General features: G+C 44.6%; 1 pseudogene; it reads left to right on the forward strand.

The window, feature by feature from the left end:
- The first annotated feature begins 4,227 nt into the window (after positions 1 to 4,227).
- On the forward strand, positions 4,228 to 4,708 carry LOC150066549 (large ribosomal subunit protein eL21 pseudogene; annotated as a pseudogene).
- The last annotated feature ends 10,442 nt before the right edge of the window (positions 4,709 to 15,150 follow it).

The raw sequence follows: 15,150 nt of genomic DNA on the forward strand, positions 1-15,150 counted from the left end.
AAATACCCAATAACAACAAACCCCCAAAACAAAAATTCTCCAAAATTTGGTGTATGTGAACACCCATACATGTGCATTTGCATGCAATTATCAGTAGGTACCCCTCCCCCATACTGGATGATTAATGTTTACCCCCTCCCTCCCCACCACCAACTACCTGTTTGGGAGACTGATCCTAGAGTCACTAGAGAAACTGAATCAAGGATGGTAAAGAGCTATAATGGGAACATGTGGAGGTTCTATAATGTTATAGAGGTTCCAGTTCTCAAGTGTGTTAGGTCTCCTTCCAGTAGCCATAGGCATGTGTCGCATCTCAATCCCATTACTCCAAAAGGGTATTTGATTTGCTCACCTGCAACCAAACAGCCCCAAAGCCTCAATATAGCCATTTATTGTTCTGTAATTGTTTGCAGAGCCTGTCTCTCTTTCCAGAGGCCATTAGCTGGTCCTGGCCCCTGAATCAGTCCTCTCCTAGCCAAACTAGTTGCTCAGGACCTCAAGATCTATCTGGCATTCACCAAGTAAAACATTGGTATTCTGTTTTCTGTTTTTCTCTTATTTTGAGAAGTTTTCTTTGAAAAGATGGACACTGTGGTAACCTTTGCCCCCTCTGGGACCTCACTCTTTCACATGATCTCAAAAATAAAAGCAGAGTGTTTTGTAATAACTTCTGTCAGCTCCTTAAGTCTCTTCCTTTGGTGCTGTAAATATATTCAATCTCAAACAACTTTCTTTCTGGGGTTTGACACCCACCCTCCCACGGTGGAAGTTGATGGTTGTTTTGATATCTGATTATAGCTCAATTTTTTTTCCTGTGTGTATGCGTGCCAGACCCGGGGCTCGAGCTCAGGGCCTGCGTCCTGTCCCTTAGCTTTTTCACTCAAGGTTGGCTCTCCACCACTTGAACCCCCAGCTCTACTCTGGTGGTTGGTTGAAGATAAAAGTCTCACAGACTTTCCTGCCCATGCTGACTTTGAACCTCAATACTCAGATCTTAGCTTCCTGATTAAGCTAGGATTATAAGTGGTAGTCCCCCAAATCGCAGCAGGTTCTTTTCTAAATGCATTAAAGATGCGTGGACCATAAATCTTTTGGAATTCAGCTCCTCAGGTGTCAAAATATCTTAAGGGGCTTTTGTTCATATAGTGTTAGTGTGTGCCCAAAAGCAGTTTGGAGTCACCAAGCTAGCATGTGGAAGTCACCAACTATAAATAAAAGGTTGATGAATGCAAACCAAATTTAGGGCACCACCCCAACTCCACAGATGTCTTCCATAAATGGCATATCCTTTCTCATTTTCTAAAGAGAAAAATAACTTTTTATACCCTCAGAAACCATTCTGTGTTTTATCTTCACTTTGGGGGAATTCTCGCCAAAATTGTATGCATTTATTTATTCATTCATGCATTCTAGAAATGTAATCTAAAGCTCTTCCTGTGCTCCAGCCATGGCCATACAAAATAGGAAAGCACTCCCAGTCCTGGCTGTCATAGAGCTCACAGACACGGAGGAAATCATTTAAATAATGTTTCAATAATCACAGGCTGAAAAAACTTAAGAAACAAAAAAAAATTAGGAAGTAGAGGGTCAAGTGATAAAGCACCAGCTGTGAGTGAAAACAAAAATGAGAACGAGAGACCCTGAATTCAAGCCAAAGCAATGGCACCAATAAAAAAATACAGAGGAGAGGAAAGGAAGAGGAGGGAAAAGGAGGGGAGGGGAGAGGGCAGGAAGGGGAGGGGAAGGAATGGAAGGGAGTGGAGAGGGTAGAGGAAGGGAAGGGGTGGGGATGGAAGGAGAGGGAAGGAGAAGGGAGGGGACAAGGGAGGAGGAGGGGAGAGGAAGGGGAGGGAGGAGGGGAGGAATGGAAAGAGAGGAGAAGGGGGAGGGGAAGAGAATGGGAAAAGAAAGAAATGAAAAAATAGTACAGGTGTCACTTGTATCCACAGGTTCCATATATGTGAATTCAACCAAAGGTTAAAAACACTCTAGAAGTTGTGGCCACACTCAGTAAGTACACATCAGTTTGCACAGCTGCTATGTCTTCTTAGTTTATTTAAGGTAATCTGGAGACGCCTTTAAGTTAATCTAGGAGGATGCAGGATATGTGTGTCGGGGGGCGCATAATACAGAAACACAACACCAGCTTACACAAAGGACTGGAGCACCCAGGGGTTTGATATCCACGGAAGATTCCAGAACCAGTCCCCACTGATGCTGAGGACTGTTGTTCTGATCTTCTGTTCCTCTGTAGCAATTTACCCCCGAAACAGTCTTAAAACAATTCAATAGGAGGGTGTGATAATAATAAGTACTCATCAACAAGAACAGCTTCCCATGCCCCACGTGGCACTGGCCAGCGTGGCAGCACGCTAGGCACTGCAGTCATTTGAAGGAAAACACATTTACCTGTCTGCAGCTGGTGATGGCTGTCTGAGGGACCCCAGCTGGAGCTGTAGGTAAGACACAGACCAGACACGTGACCACTCTACCTGCCTGAATTCCCACAGTGTGGTCGTTAAGTTCCCAGGATGTGGGTACTGAGAAGCAAGGGGTAGAAGCCCAAGCCACAGAGGCACTTCTGTCCACCGTCATACAACAAGAAAACGGACTCCACCCCTTTCTTTTTTTATTTATTTTTATTAAAAAACATCTTTCTTTTAACTGACAATACAAAAATTGTATGTATAATATAGATCTGTATAAGTATATATTCACATAACTGCTCATCCACACACATATATCCACAAAACTTATCAGAATCAAACTATATTATCCTAAATTTTAAAAAAGGAAAGGATACTTAAGTTTTCCTAACATTGAAATTTCTGTGCATAAAGCTGTCAGATACTCTGGAAAACTGAAGACAGTAGAGACACTGCTCTACTAAGCAAAAAAACGCAAAATACAAAAAACAAAAACACAGTTTGCCTTGGCAGAAGGAGAACACATTGGGCAAAGTCAAGGAACAGAGTTGCTACCATTAAGCCAGGGAGCAGAGCGGACAGAGCAGGCTGCTGAAACCAACTAGGAAGCACAGCTACATAGAGAGTGTGACCTAGATTAATTCTGAGAAACAAATCATCTCAGAATAAACAAAATATGTGGTAATGTGGAGGAGGGGTCCAAAGGATAAGGCACAAGGATTAGAGATGATGCACTAATTAAGTTCTTTTTTTCCATATTTTTATTGTAATTAATAGAAGGGTTACATGATATTTGCCAGGTAGATGGTGCATTAATTCACATACATTGATACCCTTCCACCTGTCTTGGTCCCCATTTTCCCTCCCCCCACCCCCACCCCTAATCTTGTTTTCCCCCCTTCCCTATCCAATTTCAAATAACCAAATGCAAATATATCCGATATATCAGGTAACAATGTGAGATAACCAAGGGACAACAAAAGAGATAAGAGATAACATAGTACATTAAGGACAACATTCATTATATAGCTTTTGTTTCTATATCCTAGAGGTCCTTTCATTTAGCGTCATACTATATGGCCTTATGTATCAAGGTTTTGCTCTATTGCAAATCTCTGCTAGGAGAGCCCAAGGTTTCTACTGATTATGACAAATGAGGGAAACCATTGAGCCTAAGTTCCTTTGAGTCTGGCTTACTTCACTTAATATGATTTTTTCTGTCTTTCCATGTCCTAACAAATGGAGCGATGTCGTTCTTTCTGACAGCAGCATAGAATTCCATTGTGTACAAATACCACAACTTGTTGATCCACTCATCAACTGAGGGACATCTGGGTTGGTTCCATATCTTTGCTATGGTAAATAGTGCTGCAGTGAACATTGTTGTGCTAGTGGATTTAGTATGTCCTTGTTTCTGGATGATTACTAATTAAGTTCTAATGCCTGGGAAAGCCTCAGTGAGAGAAGGACAATGGGACCACAGAAGCAGGTCCACCCCTTTCTTATTTCTCCCTCTCCCTCTTTCTTCTCTCTCTCTCTCTCTCTCTCTCTCTCTCTCTCTCTCTCTCTCTCTCTCTCTCTCTCTCTCTCTCTCTCTCTCTCTCTTTCTTTCTTTTCTATTTCCTGCTGGTCCCTGGGGTTTGAACTCAGGGACTGGGCACTATCCATTATTTAGCCTTTTCCCTCAAGGCTCTCCCACTTAAATCACACTTTCTCTTCTGGATTTTTGCTGTTTATTTGGAGATAAGAATCCCATGCAGTCCTTTTGGCCAGAACCGTCATCTTCCAGTAATTTGCCAAAATGACGAACACAAAGGGAAAGAGGAGAGGTACCCAGTACATGTTCTCTAGGCCCTTCAGAAAGCATGGAGTTGTTCCTTTGGCCACATACACGAAAATCTACAAGAAGGGTGATATTGTAGACATCAAGGGAATGAGTACAGTTGAAAAAGGAATGCCCCATAAATGTTATCATGGCAAAACTGGAAGGGTCTACAGTGTTACCCAGCATGCTATTGGCATTGTTTTGAACAAAGAAGTTAAGGGCAAGATATTTGCCAAGAGGATTAATGTGCATATTGAGCATATTAAGCACTCTAAGAGCCGAGATAGCTTCCTGAAACGGGTGAAGGAAAATGACCAGAAAAAGAAGGAAGCCAAAGAGAAAGGAACCTGGGTTCAACTGAAGGGCCAGCCTGCTCCACCCAGAGAAGCACACTGTGAGAACCAATGGGAAGGAACCTGAGCTATTGGAACCTATCCCCTATGAATTCATGGCCTAAGAGATGTAAAAAAAAAATAAAGAGGGGCCGGGAGTTTGGCCTAGTGGTTAAAGTGCTTGCCTAGCATGCATAAAGACCCAGGTTTGATTCCTCGGTACCACATACATAGAAAAAAGCCAGAAGTGGTGCTGAGGCTCAAGTGGCAGAGCTCTAGACTTGAGAAAGTCCAAGGACAGTGCTCAGGCCCTGAGCTCAAGCCAAGGACTGGCAAAAAAATAAATAAAAATAAAGACCTCTGGAATATATATATATATATGTATGTATGTATGTATATATGTATATATAAGAGTCCCATGCACTTTTCTGCCCCAGTTAGCTTTGAACCATGATCCTCAGATCTCAACCTCCTGGGTAGCTAGGACTATAGGTATAAGCCACCATCCTCTTGACAAGAAAATGGTGAGGTTTGGGAGTAGCATATAGAATCAAGAGAATGCTTGCAGTAATTTTTAGAAGATATAGTCTCTTACAGAGTCTATGAGACTACTAAGACCTTTTTCAAAGGAATTGAAAGCTAATTTTCAAGCCAGAACCTGGAAAATGAGTGAGAGCCAGATAAAGGGGGAAAGTATTTTAAGGGAAAGGAACAATCCAGACAGTGGGTCCAGGGTCAGGAGCAGCTATGAAACAGTGACTTGGTGGCTCATACCTATACTACTACCTACTGAAGGGGCTGAGATCTGAAGATCTCAGTGTATAAGGCAGTCAGGCAGGAGAGTTCCTTAGACTTTTATCTCTAATTAACCAGAAGAGCTGGGATGGAGCTGTGTCTCAAGTAATAGATTACCAGCCTTGAGTGAAAAAGCTCAGGGACAGTGCCCAGGCTCTGAATTGGAGCCCCAGTGTCCCACTCCTCATACACACAAAAAGAGTGCCAATGGGTCCCTTTACATGCCATTGGCCTATGATGTCTAATTTCTACTCAGCCTCTTGTTATCGATGGCTGTCAAAGATTCGCTCAAGCTGGCTGGCATATAAGAGCACCACCACATGTAATTATTTTCTCTCTCTGTTCTAAGGCATGACTGCTTAGCTGGCAGTCTTCACTTGGGTCCCTTTTGGGGCTACAGTCAGATAGTGGCTGCAGCTGGCATCACCTCAGAGCCTGCTTCTCTCACATATTCGGAATTCAGGCTGTGGCATCTCCCATTTCTGTGGTTTGAACTCAGGGCCTTGTGCTTGCTAGGCAGGTACTCTTCCACTTGAGATATGCCCCTACCCCCCTCCTTTTTTTTTTTTTTTTTTTTTTTTGCTTTAGCCATTTTTCTAACAGATTCTTGAATTTATTTCCAGGCCAATCTACACTGAAATCTTCTTATGTATTCTTCTGGAATAGCTGCAATAATGGATGTTCACCACTGTACCCAGTTTATGGTTGAGAGAAAGGTCTTTTCAAGTTTTTGCCTAGTAGGGCCTCAAACTATCATCCTCCTTCTATCTCTGCCTCTGGAGGTTCTGGAATTAAAAAAAAAAAAGATCACGAATGTTATATTGAGGTTGCGTTGTCATAATGATTCTTGTCTCAAAATATGTCCTGTGAACTCAGACAGTAGCAGGCTTTGTGGATGTCGTGGCTACTTTGCCTCCTCCCTCAAGCCAAGAAATGGACGAATCTGCCTCAAGAAATTCTTTCTTAAATCTTTTTGGTTAAGTGGTTAAGAAACACAGTGATGACTCATCCGTTGAAATCAAATCCTTCGTCCTTAAAAAAAACGTTTTTATAAGAAAAAAGTGGGGGTGTTTTTTCTTGCCCCCCCAAAGACAGCCTGCAGAATATTTGGTACATGTCTTTTCTGAGTAATATATTCCATCTCGGTGGAAAGTAACAGTTTCAGACTTGAGCCAGTCTCATTTTAATTTAGAGACATGCACAGGGCTTCCTTCTCCAAGGATTCACAGCCTCTCTTTTCCCTATCCCCTCGGTTGGTTATCCATGTGTTTTCTGCAGACCCCACCTCTGAGGGAATGCCTGGAGAGACATTTGAAATGCATCCAGGAAGAAAGAAGCATGGCAGGTTTAGCAGCCTTCAACAACCCAACTTTTCTCTTGTCATCCTGGTTCTCCAGGCATGTGTGAATCCTTGTTCTCACCACCTCAAAACATTTCCATTCTGTTGTCCCCTGCCCCCACCAAGATTCTATAATTCTGAAAGAAAGTGTTGTGATTCATTTCAGACCCATGAAAGCAAACATCCCATTCTGCTCCATTTGTCTCCTGGAAGCTTCAACAGATATCTTCTTCTTCTTCTTTTTTTTTTTTTTTGCCAGTCCTGGGCTTGAGCTCAGGGCCTGAGCACTGTCCTTGGACTTTCTCGAGGCTAGAGCTCTACCACTTGAGCCTCAGCACCACTTCCAGCTTTTTTCTATGTATGTGGCATCAAGGAATCGAACCCAGGTCTTCGTGCATGCTAGGCAAGCACTTTAACCACTAAGCCAAACTCCCGGCCCAACAAATATCTTTTTGATAGAAGATAAACATGCTAAAATTCTGCTCATTTTTGTGACAGATGGAAACACAGTGGGAAAAAAAATTAAAATGAAGACAGGGAACATAATGACATAACCAGAAGCATGGCCTAGTGGTAGATGCTTGCCTAGTATACATGAAGCCCTGGGTTCGATTCCTCAGTACCACATATAAGGAAAGAGCCAGAAGTGGTTGCTGTGGCTCAAATGGCAGAGCACTAACCTTGAGGAAGCCCAAGGACAGTGCTCGAGCCCTGAGTTCATGCCCCAGAACTGGCAAAAAGGAGGAGGAGGAGGAGGAAGAGGAGGAGGAGAAGGAGGAGGAGGAGGAGGAGGAGGGGGAATGGAAATGGCTCTGAACAGTGGCACAGGATAAAAGCAGGTTGGATTTAGTGACCAGTTGCTAAATGGCACTGGCCTAGTGTACATTGTCAATTATAGCAAAATGTGGTTACAAAGTGGTCCTGCAGTAAAGAATATGGTACTCTTTACAGCTGTAAAGAGTGATTGCAAAGACTATGCAAAATGCTCACGCTAAAATAAAAGCAACCATCTACTAGGACCTAGGAACCTATCTGGAAGGAGGGACTAGTAAGAAGCTTACATGTTTAATGTGTTTTTACCTTTTCAATGAAAACTCTGTGAAACAAAGTTTACAACACGGGGAAGCAGGCTTGAAGACAATGTGGCATTGATATTTCAATCAACATGGTCCTGAGGCATTGCTTGGGAGCTTTCACTGGAAAACTTCTCACATCTCCCATTGTCCCCTCCACTCTGAAAACATGGACGGCCCAAGGTCACCTCCTGCTCACTCACACTGTATAGACACCTGTAAAAAGGACCAATTCCTTGTGACATTGGACACTAAGTTGGGGTGGGGCCGAGGGTCTTGCTGGGGGTACAGGCTTTTGAAGGTTTGTAAGAACATGATAACCCCAAGTCTCAAGCCCAGGGCCAGGATATTAGAAGCTCTTCCTATGACACCTGGGCAGGCTCTCAGGTTCCCTAGGGGGTAGGGGGACTGTCAATTTCCAACCTAGCATCCCTGACCTTTTTGGCATTGTTTTTGTTTTCAGAGCCAAGTGTTCTACCTATTTAGCAAAATCCACCTTGGGCTGGACACTGGTAGCTTATGCCTACAATCCTAGCAACTCAGGAGACTGAGATCTGAGGACTGAGGTTTGAAAGGAATCTACAATTAAGTAGAAAATAGAAGTAGAGATAAAGCTCATGTCGTAGAGTGGTAACCTTGAGCAAAACCACTTAAAGACAGCACCAGGCCCTAATTCAAGCTCCAGGAATGGCACCAAAAAGGAACAACAACAACAAAAAATGGATCTTGGGCTGTATATAGAGGTACCAGATCCCAAGCTAGGACCCAGGCCCTGCCCCTTTGCTCACTCTGCCTTCTCTCCATCTGGGACTCCCCTGCTTGGCTTTAGAGAGACCTGCCAGCCATGAGTTTGGTGTGTAGATGTCCTGAGGACAGACTTTCCCTTCCCGGTCTTCTTGGAGAAAACCACAAAAACAAAGCAAGAGCCAGCTTTGCTCCGAGGGGAGTGTTTTTGCCTTGTTCCCAAGGTGAGGAGTTCCTTGGCCCAGAACCCAAACAATGAAATATTTGCAAGGCTTCCGGGAGGTGCCAGGCAGCAGACCATCCTGGAACTTGCCAGCCCTGACCTCACTGGGGCCTCTTTCCTTTGTCTGGCAGCTGATTTTTCAAGCCAGCTCATCTTCTAAGTGTGAGTGTTTACCAACAGCCCTTACCCTGAAAAGCTTCCCAAACTCCGTCCCTGCTCAGTGAATCATCTTTTGTTTTGTATATGACACCTTCTTAGCTGTTTTCCAAGCACAGGACCAGGCACATGTTCCAGTGAGCAGGGATCTAGTTTACATTTCTTTCTAGCCAGCATTAAACATAGAATAGATGGCTTTGGGGGCAAACCAAAAACAACCCAAATGTTCAGCCAGAGAAGAAGGTATAAACAAATGCTAGTTTATTTGTGCAACACTGCTTTTTAATGAAAAGGGGAAAGCCACTGACATAATATATGTGTAACAATAGGATGAATCTCAAAATATTACAAAGAACTAGAGGAACTGAGACCAAAGAACGTATGCTGCATAATTCTGCTTACAGGAAGTTCTAGAACCAACAACACTCTTTTTTTTTACTGCCAGAGGACTGCAGTGAATTTTGTGTTCCCCACAAAATTCTAATGTTGAAATCCTATCCCCAAACCTCAAGGTCTGGAGACAAAACCTTCAAGGGGCACTCAGGATTAAATGAGATAATTGAGACCCTAATAATCAGGATTAAATAAGATTATATAAGTGGGTTATTATGAGAAATACCTGAGAGCTCAAGCTTTCTGCTAATGCACTGAGGAAAGAGGACAAAGGGAGAAGACATTGTCTTCAAGCCAGGAAGGATCTTGAACTTTAGCCTTAGGGACTGTGATGTTTTTGACAAAATAAGCAGAGTGAGACAAAGTTGAGTACTAGTGTTTTAGTTGGTTTAGGTTGCTATGGCAAAAAACCGCAGACTGAATGTCTTAATAAATATTCCTTGTGCTTCTGGAGGTTGATAGCAATTTTCTTGTATCTTCAGATGGGGAGGGGTAGAAAGAGCAGGAAGGAGATAGAGGAAGGGGGGGCCTCTGGTCTCTTCTGCCTCCTCCTCCTCCTCTTCCTCCTTCTTTTTGCCAGTTCCTAGGCTTGAGCTTGAGGCTGATACTCCACCACTTCAGCCCCAGCTCCATTTCTGGCTTTTTGGTAGTAATTGGAGATAAGAAGCCTGGGCTGGCTTTGAACAATTCATTTCAGATCTCATCCTCCTGAGCAGCTAGGATTACAGGTGTGAGCACTCAGCCTCTTCCTCCTCTTATGAAAACATGAATCCTTACAATAGTGCCTCCTCCAAATACCACTGCACTGGGGAGTGGGGTGTCAATCCATGAATTTTGTAGGGACACAGAAGGGAGATGCTGAGACCTGAAAGGGAACTTCTAGAGTGAAGGATATGTTTTAGGTCTTGTTAAGGTGATGGTTCCATGGGTTTTTACATTAGAAGTGTTGAGCTGCACACTGAAGATGTGTGCATTTTATGCTATGTCAATGATACCTCAATAAAGAACTGAAAAAAAAATGTCCATAGATGGAATGATCTTTTCCTTTCAAGTCTCATCCAATTCTAATCAATTGACTTGGGCAGATTTATGAAGCAATCCCTGTGTGTGTTTCTTGCATCACAGATATTCCCACATACCTGGGTCTAAAAGAGGCTTTCTCAGCTCCAAAATTTCTCAAGTCATAACCACTGAGCCAGACTGCAGCAAATGCTCGTTAAGAGACTTTTGGAGGGGCCAGGAGTTTGGCCTAGTGGTTAAAGTGCTTGCCTAGCATGCATGAAGACCCGGGTTCGATTCCTCGGTACCACATACATAGAAAAAAAGCCGGATGTGGGGCTGAGGTTCAAGTGGTAGAGCTCTAGCCTTGAGAAGATCCAAGGACAATGCTCAGGCCCTGAGCTCAAGCCCAGGACTGGCAAAAAAAAAAAAAAAAAGAGAGAGACTTTTGGACACTTGGGAAGCGATATTAACTCCTCCCTTCGTGTTTGCACCAAGGCAGCTGTTGCCTGGTTTCTTTTGAGAACCAGTCAGCCCCCAGATCTGCTCAGCTGCCAGCAAATGCTACCAGGAAAAATGAAAAGGAACTGTGAAAGCCAGGGCAAAAGGTCTTGTTGATATTTCAAACTGAGCGACTCTGACCTTAATGATAAACTACTTACCCCTGTATTTCAGCAGATGACTTTTCTGTACTGTGTGGGATTTGTGGAGTTGAGAACACCTTGGGATAAAAATAAGGACTTTTTTGTAGGTGGCTCCTGCTCTTTTTTCCCCAGGATTGTTGGCAATGCTGATGAGAGGCAGTCAGACACCCAAGTTCCTTCCCAGGGAGAAATGTGCCATTCTCTGTGAGGATGCCAAGCTGTTTGCCATGGAAAAACTCAAGGCTGTTGTCATAAAAGCAGACATTCTAGAAAAGGTAAAATATGGGATACTTGTCTCTGATCTCTTCTCCTGTGTCCTTTTCAGACATTGTTAATTGATCACAGCACTTAGCTTGGTTTCAGACTCATTGGTGGACTGGAACTTGCTCATAAAAGGCAATTGCATATTTCTTTTAGTCCGCTGTTAAACTCATTCGTATTAAAAACCAAATGATAAGCCCAATGCTGGTAACTCCACCTGTTATACTAGCTACTCAGGAGGCTGAGATCCTAAGATCCACAATGAGAAGCCAACTTGGGCAGGAAAGTCTGTAAGACTCTTAATCTCCATTTAACTACCCAAAAAAGCCAGAACTAGATTTGAGCAAAAAAAGAAATAAGGAAGGAAGGGAGGAAAGAAGGAAGGAAGAAAGCAAGGAAGGAAGGAAGGAAGGAAGGAAGGGAGAAGAAAGGAAAGAAGGAGAGAAGGAGGAAGGACAACAATAAAAAATCTTTCAGGGACAGAGCCCAGCCCCTGGGTCCAAGCCCCAGGACCAGCCCCAAAATAAAAGTCAAATCATACAAGATTATACTTAATATTTTTATCAAAAGCAAAGGTATTACATCCTCAAAATTCATTTCTCTCACTAGGCACTGGTGACATGCCTTTAATCCTGGCTACTCAGGAAGCTGAGACCTTGACGATCATGGTTCAAAGCCAGAAACTCCTATCTTGAACTAACCACCAAAATCCTGTAAGTGGATCTTCAGTGATAAAGGTAAGGGTCGTGCCTCAGGCCCCAAGTTAAAGCCAGAACACACACACACACACACACACACACACACACACATACACACACACACACACACACACACACACACACACGTGTGTGCGCACGCGCGCGCACAATTGCTCCTTTGTTATTTTATAATTTTAAAATGATCTCTGGTGCTGATGTTATGTATATAGATGGTATCTGGAAAGTATGTGAAATGGTATGCTATTATGCCCACCTCTTTGTTCTGTGCTGGCACAGCAGGAAATAGGTCACAATGCTAGAGAAAAATTGCCAAATGCTGCAACCTAGGACATCCCTTTCCTCTCCCCCACAAGCTCCAGTTATGAAATATTTGCAGCACATTGTTGCATGTGATAAGAGATGCCAGAGAAAGCAAAACCTGCTAGCCAGAATCCTGCTGCTGGTGATACAGGTGAAGGTTTGGATTACCATGCCTTCCCTGGTATGGAGAGATGCAACTCTGAGCACTGGATTCAGCTATGCCTGAAGCCAGTGTTGCTGTACTTTTTGCCAATGTGACACTTACAGTATTTTCTTTTTTTGCTAGTCCTGGGCTTACGCTCAGGGCCTGAGCACTGTCCTTGGATTTTTCTCAAGGCTAGAGCTCTACCACTTGAGCCTCAGCACCACTTCTGGCTTTTTCTAAGTTTGTGGTACCAAGGAATCAAACCCAGGTCTTCATGCATGCTAGGCAAGCACTCTACCACTAGGCCAAACTACTGGCCCTACAGTATCATTTTCTAACTCTCCCAAAGACACTACTAAATGAACTTAACAGTCAGGTCTCAGAGCACACAGTTCTGGTTTTCTCCAGGTGTTCTAGAAGATTCCTGAGAAAGCCAGTCAAGAACACTGGGCCAAAGGCAGTTGAAATCAGAAGCAAACATAGAGGACTTAAAGCAGGAGGGACTGAAGAGGAAGTGGGCACTGGAGAGGCCATTGGCCCTAAGAGGAAGGTGGGCAGAATGGAAGACCCCAGAGCCCATGTGGGCTCTTCCCCAGCAGCGTGGCCTGGCAATCAGGAGGAGAAGGTTCAAACACCCCAATTCCAGGAACTGTAGACAAGTTACTTTCTTCTCACTTTTTTTGTTTGTTAGTCTTAGGGCTTAAAGTTGGAGCCTTGATGCTGTCTCTGAGCAATTTTTGCTCAAGGCTCATAGAGCTCTCACACTTTGAGCCACACCTATACTTCCAGGTTTCTAGTGGTTCATTGGAGATGAGATCCTCATGGACTTTCCTACTGGGCTGGCTTTGCACCTTGATTCCCCCAGCTTCCTGAGTAGGTAAGATTTCAGTTGTGAGTCACCAGTGCCCAGCTCTTTTCTCTCACTTTCTAGTTGGGAAGGACAACTTGGAAGCATTCTCTCCATCCTGTGCCAAACAGGGGAGGTATGAGCAGAACACAGTGGCTTTAAGGTCTACCACCAAATTGGTCCTACTTCTCAAGTTCTCCCTCTCTCCCTCTTCTCTCTTTCCCTCTCCTCTTCCTCTCCTCCCTTTCTCTCTCTCTCTCCCTCCCTCCCTATCCTTCCTTCCTTCTATTTTCTTTTTTCTTTTCCTCTGACTTAAAATCAACTTCAGCTTTGAAATGCTGGCACTTATTGCTATGTATCAGACCCATCCCTGCCCCTAGAATCTGTTCAACAGTACATGTTTGGGGCCACGTGCCTTGGACATTTAATTGAGAGGCTCCACAACTGAGCCTGGTCTGTGGTTCAGTCCCTAAGGTGAAATCTGCACATTTTGTTATCCTTCCAGGAGGCTGCTTTTCTGGGATAGAAGGAAGGCTGAAAGGCCACGCCACCTGAGGAACTGGGTTGGCATGACAGTTTTGAGACGAGGGCTGGGTAGTGCAAAATGAAAATGTGGGCCCTGGTTGGAATGCAGCAAAGGATTTCAAGACAGTGTCAGAGTGTGGAATGCAGCCTGGGCCCCAGGACACCCGTGTGACCACAGTCAGAGTGCAGGAGGCTGGCCTGGGGCAGGCTGCTGCTGCCACTGGGGTTTTGCATCGCCACTGAATATTTTCAACCTGGCTCCCACCCTCCTGATATTCAGGGACTGTGAATCCAAGCAGATGGCATGGAGTGTTGGCAGGCCCTGGCCCTACTTTGAAGAACAGATTCAGTCCTGCAGGGCCCTACCCAGGGCACATCTGAGTATGACCAAGTCCCTGAGCCCCAAGGATTCACAGCACTGTCTCCACCCCCTCCACTGCCTTGGGGACATAAGTGCAGGGAGAGGGTGACAGCTGAGCTGCAGGACAACAAGCAGGCCCCTAGAGGCCTATAACCTGGTGTCTCACAACAACCCATCTGAGGTACCTCAGGCCTGACAAAGCTACTTTGTTCTACCCGCTGATGCTGGCCTGAGAAGAAACTGACCAGATAGTGTGACCAACTCATGCCCTTCCACCTGTCATCAGGTAAAACTAGAAAACCAGGATGCTGGCTTCCCTACAAGCAGTCATGGCACATGTCCATAGGGGGCCCCATTCTGAAAGGGCTCAAGTCATTCCTGTGAGTGATGTCCCCAGGATGTCTCAGCTAAGATCTAATTGCCATGTCATTCAAACCACCCTACTAACTGTGGTCGTGGCCAGTGGTGGAAGCAGCTGCTTTGCGTTTTCCTTTTAAATCCTCCTCCCCCATACCCTGGGCAGTGGTCCTTATCCAGGGCTGCACATTCAAGTCCCCTGGCGGTGGGGGTCAGCTCTATTGTGGTTCAAAACATCTAGATCATTCTGAGCACACCCAGGATGAGGCCCCCCACTCTAGGGCATCGAACATAGGTACTTAATTACCTCTGTCTGAAGTAGTGACCCTGACCAGGGTCCCAGCAGCACTGAGCAGCAGGGGAGAGTGACAAAGACACACATATGGATCCTCCCTCATTGAAGCAACTTTGTTTAAAGCCAAAATGCCACTGGGTGCCAGGGGCTCATGTCTGTAATCCTAGCTGGGAATTGAGAACTGTCATCTGAAGCCAGCCCAAGCAGGAAAGCCTGTGTGACTCCTATCTTCAAATAACCAGTAATAAGCTGGAAGTGGAGCTGTGGCTCAAGTGGTAGAGTGCTAGCTTTGAGAAAAAAAAAATCTAGAACTCAGAGACAGCACCCAGGCCTCAATTTCAAGCCCCAGGATCAAGCGCGCGCGCGCGCACACACACACACACACACACAC

Source organism: Megascapheus bottae, chromosome 2 (genome assembly GCF_031878675.1).
Source record: "Megascapheus bottae isolate mThoBot1 chromosome 2, mThoBot2.hap1, whole genome shotgun sequence".
Lineage (NCBI taxonomy): Eukaryota > Metazoa > Chordata > Mammalia > Rodentia > Geomyidae > Megascapheus > Megascapheus bottae.